Raw genomic sequence first — 11,252 nt, 5'->3', positions numbered from 1 at the left:
ACAGCGAGAATAAAGTTACGCCTTCTTTCTTTGTGTGAACATTTGGGTGGTGTTATGCAAATCTTCCCACATCGTGATGTAGACATGTGGGGGCGTGTTAGAACAAGCCGTTTTAGGAGGGCGTGGACCAGTCTTAACTTTTATAAAGAATATCTCTTTGGGTTTGAGACTTTAGTCTTTGCAACTTTAGGGATCTTATCTATTCACGAACAGCTTGTAACACTCCAAAGAGAAAGGAAAATTTGAAATTGCATCATATGACCCCTTTAACAGAGCTAGCATGCTTGGTTTGCTACTCAATAATGTACTGTTTTTGAATTATCTTCATTAGGGGGATTTTTACAGCCAATATTAATATATATATATATATATATATATGTGTTTAATTTTTATATATAATTTTATATAATATTTTACATTTAACTGTATTACATTTTAAAACTAATTGAACGTTCTAGTATTTTTTTTTATTGATAACCCTAATTTTAACATTAACCAGCATTTTTTAATATATTTATTTTCAGTATTTTTTTATTTTATATTTTAAAAAATAATTAAAAACTGTGTGCCTGAGAGTGACACTAAAAAGAAAATCAAAGTAAAGTGAAGTAAATAAACTGATGCAAGTACTAATCAAGCTTCAAAACATGAAAGGCAACTTCTGATATTAAAGATTTGAGTGTAAAATGCTTGTTCAGACTGTGTATGTATATGTATATGTGTGTATATATGTATATGTGTGTGTATATGTATATGTGTATATGTATATGTATATATATATATATATATATATATGCATGACAACATGCAGCTCACTGGTGTCTGTCTTTGTTGTTCATCGGCCTTGACTCCTTTAAACCCATAGCTGAAATTTCCATTGAGCACAAACACATCTAAGACTTTAACATTGTTCACATCATCCTTGCTGATTTAGTATGTTTCTAGTAAATGATAGAATGTAGATAATGGTACTTCTTAACAAATTTAAATCACTGTTGCACAACCTTATAAAACCTATTTTTTTCATATAGAGGACTGTTATTTCTTATAGTCATCAAATCAGTCACAGATAATAGGATTATGTAATTTATTGAGCAAGGAGAACATTAAAACAAAGTTTAAAAATGCCACTTAGCTGTTTGCACCATGAACAATATTTAGTATTATTTTCATAGATGTTTTGTACTGTAAGTAGATTATATATGTGAAGTTTACAGCCTGAGTCACAGTTTAACCTAGAAGACCTACAGTACCGATGATCCGGGCAGAGCAAATGGTTAATTCTATTACTTACACTCCATATCTGCGCTTCCACAGATGTACACACACACACACACACACAAAACACTCATCTTCCAAGGACCCTGATTTGGTTTCTGAGTTTATCGCCATGGCAACCTAGCTTTGACGCTGAATATGTTGGATGGCCAACAGAATTCTTTAGAAAATCATGTTGCTGTATCAATTGATTTCAAATTTGTGCAGTAAACATATATTTGCTCTATTGTGAGTTAGGAAAACCAGTGAACCGTCTCCGCTGGGAATCAAAATGCCAGCTAACTCTCAACACCAGCTGGAAGTGACAAATCACAAGACGAACCAAAATATGTGATATTACATTCAAACACATTTTAAGCAAAATATGTCATGCTGGCATTAAATAGAAAAGAAATAGTGGATTTGAGAGTCTGGTGTGAGTGGTATGCTAAGGTAGTGCTAGGAAACAACATGATTAAACATTTACAGTCTGCAGAGAGACCAGCTACATTTCACAGACGGGACAGAAGCGCTTGACCCGAAAATTCAATGCACACACCATCTCTCAATGTCCCTCACATGTTGCTTTCCCTCATTCAATAAGCAAGTCCTCCATTCCTTCCTTCGATGCAGCTTGTGCACTTAGGATGCAATTCAGCGAGCCTTTCTGATTGGCTCTCTCCACAGTCAAAGAGCCATGCCTGAAAATGCATCAATAAAGTTATATTATCAGAAAAACATCTGATTTAATTTCTGAACTCATAAAATGTATTATCAGCGTCCATCTGAAGCTGTTCACATATGATTCTAGTATAACTTCACACCACCATGAGTCAGATACGTTTACGCAATGTTAACGTTAACATTCAGGATATGAAATATGCGTCTTCTGCTGTGATGGAGCGTGCCACTCTTCATGGCACTGGACGTAACTGGGGCATCTGTGTTGTGGTAACCATGACAACATGTGAGTTTGTCATCTACAGTGGCAAAGCTCTGAGGGGATTGAGCTCATGATGCGGAGTCTGTACCAAACACCCACCCACATAAACACATACACACACACACACATATGTGCACATGCAACATACTACGGCTCTGGTTTAAGCCACAGTAAAAGCATCTGATTCTTATAGGGTGTTATTTAGGAAGGTTACAGGTTTGAATCTCACCACATTGTGCACTTTAGTGACCTTTTTGAAAGAAACTGTGTCACTTTGAATAAATGTCTGCTAAATAACTACTTCTTTAGCTGACTGTGTATTTTTACATAAACACTAAACTTTTTTTCTGATATTATACTCGAATATGCAAAACAGGGTGGCAGTATGTAATATCAGTTTATTCTTTGCCAACACCTTCATTTATCAGGCTACTATTCTACTACTGTAAGGCCACTAATTCTCTCCCACTTTGTTGCAGATGCTTCCCCCTCCCGAAAGATTTTTATTCACAAAACTGTGATAGAGACAGTTTGTTTCCAGCAAGCCGAGGCTTGTTAGCTGATACATTTTGCTCTCTCCTCTGCGCTCCATCATGATGCTTGTAGAAAATGAGACAATCGTTGTCAAGGTAACCAATCATCTTTAAAGAACTTATAATGCAAATAGCATTTGAAATCTATAGGGTCAATAATGTCAGAGTTAGCAGAGACCCGTTTATAAAAATATTTAATAAATGAAAACCTGTTGCTCCTCTTTCTGATTCTGACTGTGCTATTTATAGATGTCATAAAAAATATTGGTTTGAAAATAAAAAATCAAAACCTAATGGAAAACAAAAAATGTTAACACTTTATATTAAGGAACACTATTAACTATAGTTGCTTATTAGCGTGCATATTACTAGCGTATTGGCTGTTTATTAGTACTTATAAAGCACATATTAATTCCTTATTGGTGGTCTTAGCTGGTTTAAACTGGAAGTAGCTGGTTTTAGCTGGTTGGTCAGCTGGTCTCCCAGCTGAACCAGCTAAAGAAGTGGTCAAAACCTGTCTAAAACTAGTCTGCAAACCAGTTATGACCAGGCTGGAAGACCCGTTAAAACCAGCTAACCAGCCATTTTTTTTCCCAGCAGGGTGACCATATTCTAGATCCCTTATCCTGCCCAATACCAAAACATAACTACTGCTACAACTACCTTAATATCAATAAGAAACAAGTTAGGAGTTTACTGAGGGAAAACTCTTAGTTATTATTGAATATGTCGTCCCTAGTCTAAAGTATTACCCCAAAAACAAGGATTTTGCTACTGAACATCAGTATTCAATTTCATGTTATCTTTAATAGGAAGTTTGATGTAAGAATAAGAATATTCGTAATGTTATTGTACAAACAGTTCAGATGATTGAATTAAACAAATGTCATAATTAACAAAGTGGGGCAGAGAGAGAGCAAGAGAGAAAGAACTAAAGAACATCCGGTCAAAAAAACCCCCCCGAAAAAACAGGCAATTAAAAGTAATTGTTTTTATTAGCCAGGGATAAGCTTTTTAAAAGAGTGGGTGGTAATCTTTAAATATTAAACACAGATATTTAGTTTCATTGCGAGTTTAATGACTGAATGCGTCTCTCTGTCTCTATTATTCACACACACACACACACACACACACACGGACACATGGCCGTCTGTGAGGATGGCGTCACTAATGAAACAACTTTGGTGTGCCACATCAGAGTCCACCCACATTGTTGGTATATGGCACAGGTGGCCAGCCCCAACACGCTTTACCAACCAGCTGACTCATAAACACTCTCTCACCAGCTCTCTATCTGTCTCTGGCATAATCAATTATACCCAGAAGTAAAGCGTTATGAATATTTATCAATCCACGATCTTTGAAGTTACCAAACCTGAACATTCACCTATCACAAACTTCCAGCAATTGTCATGAGGTAAAAAAAAAAGTGAATAATTTAATGCGTCCTTGCTGAATAAAATTATTCAATTATTAATTTCATTTTAAAAACCAGTTCTTTAAAATAAATTAATGTTTTTATTTAGCAAGGAAGCATTGAACACAGAAGTAAAAGATATATCAGCTTTATATAAAAATATAAAGCACCACAATTGTTGTCAACACTGATAATAATAATTATTCCTTATAATAATTATATATAATATATATTCATTATTATAAGTCAGCATATCACAATGATGTCTGAAGGATCATGTGACATACAGTTAGTGAAATTAATGTACAGCATACAACCATCACACAAAATATATATTAACATTCAGTTTATATATATATATATATATATACACACACACACATAATAAAATAATTTCACTATTCACTATTGATATTATTAGCAAGTAATAATATATATATATATATATATATATATATATAAAATGGTGTATGTTGTACACCAACCTCCGTTAAACATACAATTTACAAAGAAATGTCTAAAAATGTCAGTGTTGTAATAGATTTAAATGACAATTTTGATTTAACAGGATGAGATAATTCTCCAAAATAACAGTCTTTAAAACTCATTTATCCATACCTTTGTCCTTCTCTGTTCTCTCTTTTCTAATGTAAGGATAAATAAAAAAAATAACATCAACAATTTCCTTAGCGGATCATTTCAAGAATACATAATGCGCCTTTGAACAGAGGCTGTGGCACCCATAAGGGCAGTTTTGTTTGGGAGTATATTACAGATTTCGATATAAAAGCATTTGAATATAACAATCAGGCAGATAATGTATAAAACAAACATAAAATGAATAACAATTACATATTCGACTTTAAAGATAATGACACAAAAGTTACAATAATTGGAATAACAGCAGAGATATCACAAATATGTAAAAAAGTGCTAAACATATTAATCACAAAGTTGGTATTAAACACTTCTGGCACATCATCGCAAGTTGTGGTATCATCAAATGTATGAAATAAAGATAAAATAAGACTATAGTGATTATTTTACCATGTAACCGTAACATCTGATCAGGCTGCCGTCCTACAGAGGGTCCTCTCACCTGAATATTGAACTGTTACTTCCTGTTCCTGCCACATCAGTTCCTGTCTTGTCATGTATTTAAACCATGTGTTTCCACTGCCATTTTGCAAAGTATTGCCAGTTCCACTGCCATACTAAACGTTCTTCCATGCCATTGCTGATGTTTATTGTTATGACCAATGCTTTTGTTCTTCTGACTCATGTCTCTGGATTACTGTTTTGGATTTGTCTGCCATTCGATTGTTTTCCATGTGTTTTGACTCAAGCCTGTGGCCTGACTTAAGATCTGTGAATATTGTTTGGACTTGAAGCACAGATCCTTGAATAAAGACCCGCATATGGAATCCACTCGGCCTACCTCTTCCTTACAGTAACACATGGCTGAAGATATGACTGAGGGTTTACTGTTTTTCATGGTATAAGAACACTGACCAAGATTAGCACACTGTGTGAGAAGAGCTACAGTCATACTAAACCAAAAGAGCAGAAACAGAAACAGATGCCACACACGCCACAATTACACCCATGCAGTAGTTACAAAACTTAATTTTAGATAGTACATGCCTTTATGCAAAAATAACTGTAATTGCAGGAGGCGTTGGTGAAATCAAAAAGTGTAGTGCAGCTGCCTCTTTTTGCACATTCCTGTTATGCAGTACCCTTGGAGCTCTGTGACTTTGATTATTCTTGGGTCAAATTAAAGCTTTTCTATAAAAGCATACATAAGACTTTCAGGAATTAAATATCTGGTAAAATTCAGGCCCTTTAACTTCGTTAAATATCTTAATTTACCTACATAATGGCAAGAAAGTGAAGAGGATGGAAAGTTAGTAGAAAGGTCGAGGTTCTTTAAATTTCAATCTTTAAAAGTTCTTCTTATTTTTTAGGCTTTTTGCCTTTATTTTACATGACAGTAGGGGTGAGAGACAGGGGGCTACTTTTGGGACATGTCCGAGGTCTCAAACTTGCATCCCCAACTATATTTTGAAAGTTTTGTACAATCATAGAAGTTTCATATACAACAATATAGGCCTAATGACTGTTCTGGTGGTTTCCCATTAAAATGGTCACTTCCTGGAAGATGATGCCATTAAAGGGGTCATATGATGCTGCTAAAAAGAACATTATTTTGTGTATTTGGTGTAATTAAATGTGTTAATGTAATTAAAACACATTATTTTCCACATACTGTACATTATTGTTTCTCCTCTATGCCCCGCCTTTCTGAAACGCATCGATTTTTACAAAGCTCATCGGTCTGAAAAAGCGTGGTGTGCTGTGATTGGCCAGCTGTCCAGTGCGTTGTGATTGGCCGAATACCTCAAGCGTGTGGCGGAAATGTTACGCCCCTTGCCATATTGTGATGCCTTGTCCCGGCCGGAGCGACGAGACAAAAACATTAAAACCCATTACAAACGAGGCATTTGTTGCATACAGTGGGGACATAATTACTGATTATAATGACTTATACTGTCTTTTTACGCGTTGCGTTGCATCGCGCCGCATAAACATAAAACCATGTCTGCATTTGTGATCAGAGAAATGACAAACAACAAGTGACTGCTGTTCCTGAAACCACGCTTTCTTTCTTTGCGTGCACATTTGGGCGGTGTTATGCAAATCTTCCCACATAGTGATGTAGATATGTGGGGGCGTGTTAGAACGAGCCATTTTAGGTAGGCGTGGTTGACTCTTAACTTTTATAAAGAATATCTCTTTGGATTTGAGACTTTAGTCTTTGCAACTTTACAGATCTTCTTTATGCACCAAGGGCTTGTAACACTCCAAAGAGAAAGGAAAAATTTAAATCACATCATATGACCCCTTTAAGAAACTGGTTTGTTTTTTATTTAAGTAGTAAACTAATTTCAAATGTATGTCTTTTTTTATGTGATTTGTTAATAATTAATTAATAATTGTGTAATTTTAAATTTGTAATATTTCATCCAATATAACAGGGATAAGAAAATGTACTTTATAACATAGGTGACCCATTTAATGGGAGCTTTTTTTACTCTGATCATTTACCCCCCAACTGTTTTCGACCATTTTGCTGTTTTGAGGGCGTGAGTGTTCTCATAACTGGCCATAACGCACACCTAAACGTCAATGAGAACGTTAAAATGTATTCCTTATAATCTGGTTGAGCAGCATAGAGCAGTTTGAGCTGCAGCAATAAAGCTATACTGCACGTCTACCTGAGAGAAAGAGAGAGTGAGAGAAAGAGAGAGAGAGAGAGAGAGAGAGTGAGAGAAAGAGAGAGAGAGAGAGAGAGAGAGCGCGCTCCAAGTGCAGGTTTCTGGGTTGGCAGCAGAACGCGCGAAACGAGCGTGGCACGCGGAATATTGGCCAAAATTACCGCGAACTCAAACATCAGGAGACGCTCAAAGGGAAGCGAACGAGAACGGTCGACAACGCCTATTTCTCTGACACGCTCAAATTATCCGGTAAGTCTTTGTGTTTACATTAATTCCACGCAACTGTTGTCGCTGAATGCGTAGATTTGTTCCCCTAACGTCTTTACCGAACGCTTTCGTAATATAATGTGTTAGTTTTGTTTAACAGACTGCGCTGCTATTTTTTTTCTTTAGCAAATTCACCTGTGACTTAACCTGTAACGTTAACTAAAACTAGCGGGTGGCTAGTTTTAAACTCTTTCCACAACTTTAAGTGGTTCCGCGCCACAGTCATAATGCTTGTATTTACATTTGTATTTGCATGCTTGAACTTCCGTCAGGTGAATTTTGTCAGTTAAGTGTAAATGGTATGTCAAATATGTTTACATCAAACCCAAATCACTGCGTGTGCTGCGCGCAAGTGGACACTGCAGTTTCTGGCGATCGTTATTTCTTGACAGCAAAACCTGTCCTTTTCAGGCAAGTTGTGTAATTAATCAGTTCATCTTCAGTTGATTTCTTGAACGTTAATTATAAGTTATAAGTGCAGTGGACTGTCCTTTTTGTTTGATAACAAAAGTGCAGTGTTGAATTATGTGTGGGTAGTGGTCAGCAATATGCATGTAATTTGCTAAAACAGGTAAATCCTTGCTGCATAGACATTGCATGGATGCTCACAGACCTGGTTATTAGATTAGAAATGTATTATGTGTTTTATTTTTGCAGTCTATGACATCATGTACCATCAGCCCAATGCTGTCACATAATGACATTTTAAGGATTTTGTTTCAGCATCTGCAACTGAGTGGTGTTTTGTTTTGTATAACTAAAACATTGATATAATATTCTAATATTTATGTTCATCAGATTTAAGTGGTTTATAAATCTAATACTTATACCTAAATTGTGTAAATTAGTGTCTGATACAAAGAGTGCTGCTGTTACAACCTAACACTTGGTGGGTTCTAACACTAATAAAAAAATGAACATTTTGTGCTCTACTTTTACTTTGTGTTAATCAGACTTACTTAATCATAAAGGTATAAGGTCGTCATGAAATTTAGGTGAACAAATAGGAAGCATTTTAGTAATATAGCCCAAATACTAGCAACTCTAAAAACATAACAGACAGTGCATGTCTATGTATGTAGCTATGTGTGGTGTGTGCACCCAATATGCTTTTTTTGTGCAATCTGAAATGGAACACGCAGTGGAAGGTGCTACAACCCTCCCCATCTAGTCAGGCATGATAATTTTTTTAAACATGTAGATGAAAAACTTGTGTAGATTTTATATATTAAATTAAACAAGATAATTTGTTTATTCAAATGATACTACTTTAACATTAACATGACCACAAATCAAATTGAAGACTTCAGATGCAAATTAGTTTTTTTATCAGGCTCCTATATTTATGTTCAGTTATTTCACTTTAATGGCATAGAAAAGGACCTATACATTTCCATTAAAGTAAAATTACTGAAACCTACATAGGAGCCTGAAAAAATGCTAATTTTAGATGAAATAAATGAAATGATACCGATACCGATATTAGGGAGTAAAAAAAAAGGCCGATGCATATTTTGGTTACACAGTTCATTTAAAAGCCTCTGGTGTGTAAAAATAGTAAATACCATTATGTCCTCCTGTTTTTTACAGTAATAAAAATTATAGGAGCATTAAATAGTTAACAAAGAAACTTCTTTCTAATGCTCATTATATTAGCATTAGCCGCGCTTATACTAACGATTAACTACGTATACGCTAACGGCGATGTTTATTTCAATCCGACATTCAAATTCATATGGAATAATATTCATAACAGAAGCTCTAAATATTAAAAATTTAATTGAAACGTACCTGCTTGAACTTGATCGGGGTGTTTTGTTAGTTTGATGCATTTCCTCCTCTTGAGGTCGCCACGTCTCAGTGCTTTTATGAAGAGGACAGGATTGCCTGGTTTTCACAACAAAATCCGCCCAATCGCTACTCAAAACTAGCCCAATCGCGTTTCGAGGGGGATAAAATACACATGTTTTGGCGGGGTTCCCCTGGTGAAATTCGCATTCCAGGGGCTAAATATCACATTATTGGGGTCGTTTTTCAACCCACGGCAACAGTGTTAAAGTAGCCCAATTCCGCGGGAAAACCGAAAAAAAATCATAATCTAGTAATTAGAACCCGTCCGATATATCGTTTAGCCGATATTATCGGCCGATATGAGCCTGTCGCCGATATATCGGTATCGGCGAATATGCCACAGATACGATTTTTTTTTTACAGAACATATAACGCTGATTAAATGCTTCTGAATGGTGTAATTACTTAGTTTGTCCAGCAGAGCGCGCTCCATTGTTTGCTACTGGCGACCCAGGTCAGTGTAGTGTAGAGATGCGCGGATGAGCTCTAACTTCACCCGAGTCCGCTGCTTCAAATTAGCCGCCCGCCACCCACCCGCACCTATATTTGATCGTCACATTACAATGATTCTAATTCTTAGTTTTGCATGATGATATGATGAATAGATGGTTCATTTTTAACAGCAGATTCAGTGACGTTAGAGACTAGAGCTGATCTGCGCATCACGGCACGCGTCTGCGGCACATTAAAGGCTGTGTTACGGCCACCAGAGCTGATCGCGGCCACACAGTCAATGCTGGTGTTTATACCGGCCACGCCGCGGCCCAGAACTCATGCTTATCACATCAGTCACATCACATCGCGTGGCGCGACAATATACAATATAATTCTATTGTATTTTGTCGCGTCGCACCGTGCCGCTCGCGTCCGGTGTAGAATAGAACCCATTATAATCAGTGATGTTGTCTACACTGGATGCAGTAAACTGATGCCTCGTTCTATTTATGACGCGCTGACACAAAGTTCAAATGATTTTCAACGGTCGCTTTGTCGCGTCCTTGTTGCGGCGCAGACACGGTGTCAGCATAGTTTGTCAGTACAGTCAGTAACATAGCAGATTGAAAAGTTAGTATCTTTCTGCAGTCCAATAGACGGCAGTGCGGTGGTGGCTTGAGTCTGTTGAATGGTAATTTAACGCTACGTTATCACCTAGTTGGAGAGACTCAATGCTAAGTAAATAAACAACAATCTCCCCGTCTTTTACTCTCACAATGAGCTTATCATATTCGTGTGCTACATTAGTAGGGCTCTATGATTTCCGCGATGCAGAAAACATGGACGGAATCGCGGAATCCAGTCATAAAAACAGAATTTACTGTATAACGCGGAATTTCATGGAATTTGTCTTATTTTTGATGAATAAATAAAAAACAGGTCAGTACGTATATATAGACTGTGTCTGTGAATATTAAACTGCAAAAAGACGATTTAAATACGAATGTTCTGCGTTCATTTAAATACCAGAAAATACACAACACAGAGTTTGTGAAAAATATTATTCATTATTATTATTTATTCATTTTAGATGTTTACATTTGGAAAACTTTGCTTGCTTGCCCTACACAGTTACCTTGTTTAATTTCTTGATTCAAGTTATATATATTTTGTTCTATTTGTGTTAAGTTATTTATAATAAGTGAAGTGATGTTTACTGTTAAGGGCACTGATGTCAGACTCATTTTGAATAATAAAGTTTATTGTTAAAT

At 36.1% G+C, this 11,252-nt stretch overlaps 1 protein-coding gene across 1 annotated transcript in view; it reads left to right on the top strand.

Annotated features, from left to right (window-relative positions):
• The first annotated feature begins 7,535 nt into the window (after positions 1-7,535).
• Positions 7,536-11,252, top strand: part of LOC107750279 (caM kinase-like vesicle-associated protein) — a 29,481-nt gene continuing 25,764 nt past the window's right edge. The window contains exon 1 of the mRNA XM_016565593.1: positions 7,536-7,677. The gene's annotated coding sequence lies outside the window, so the exon portion shown is untranslated. The remainder of the gene's footprint in view (positions 7,678-11,252) is intronic.

Source organism: Sinocyclocheilus rhinocerous, unplaced genomic scaffold (assembly GCF_001515625.1).
Source record: "Sinocyclocheilus rhinocerous isolate Xijiao unplaced genomic scaffold, SAMN03320098_v1.1 scaffold963, whole genome shotgun sequence".
Lineage (NCBI taxonomy): Eukaryota > Metazoa > Chordata > Actinopteri > Cypriniformes > Cyprinidae > Sinocyclocheilus > Sinocyclocheilus rhinocerous.
Note: the sequence above shows the minus strand (reverse complement) of the source record. Positions and strands in the feature narration are given on the sequence as shown.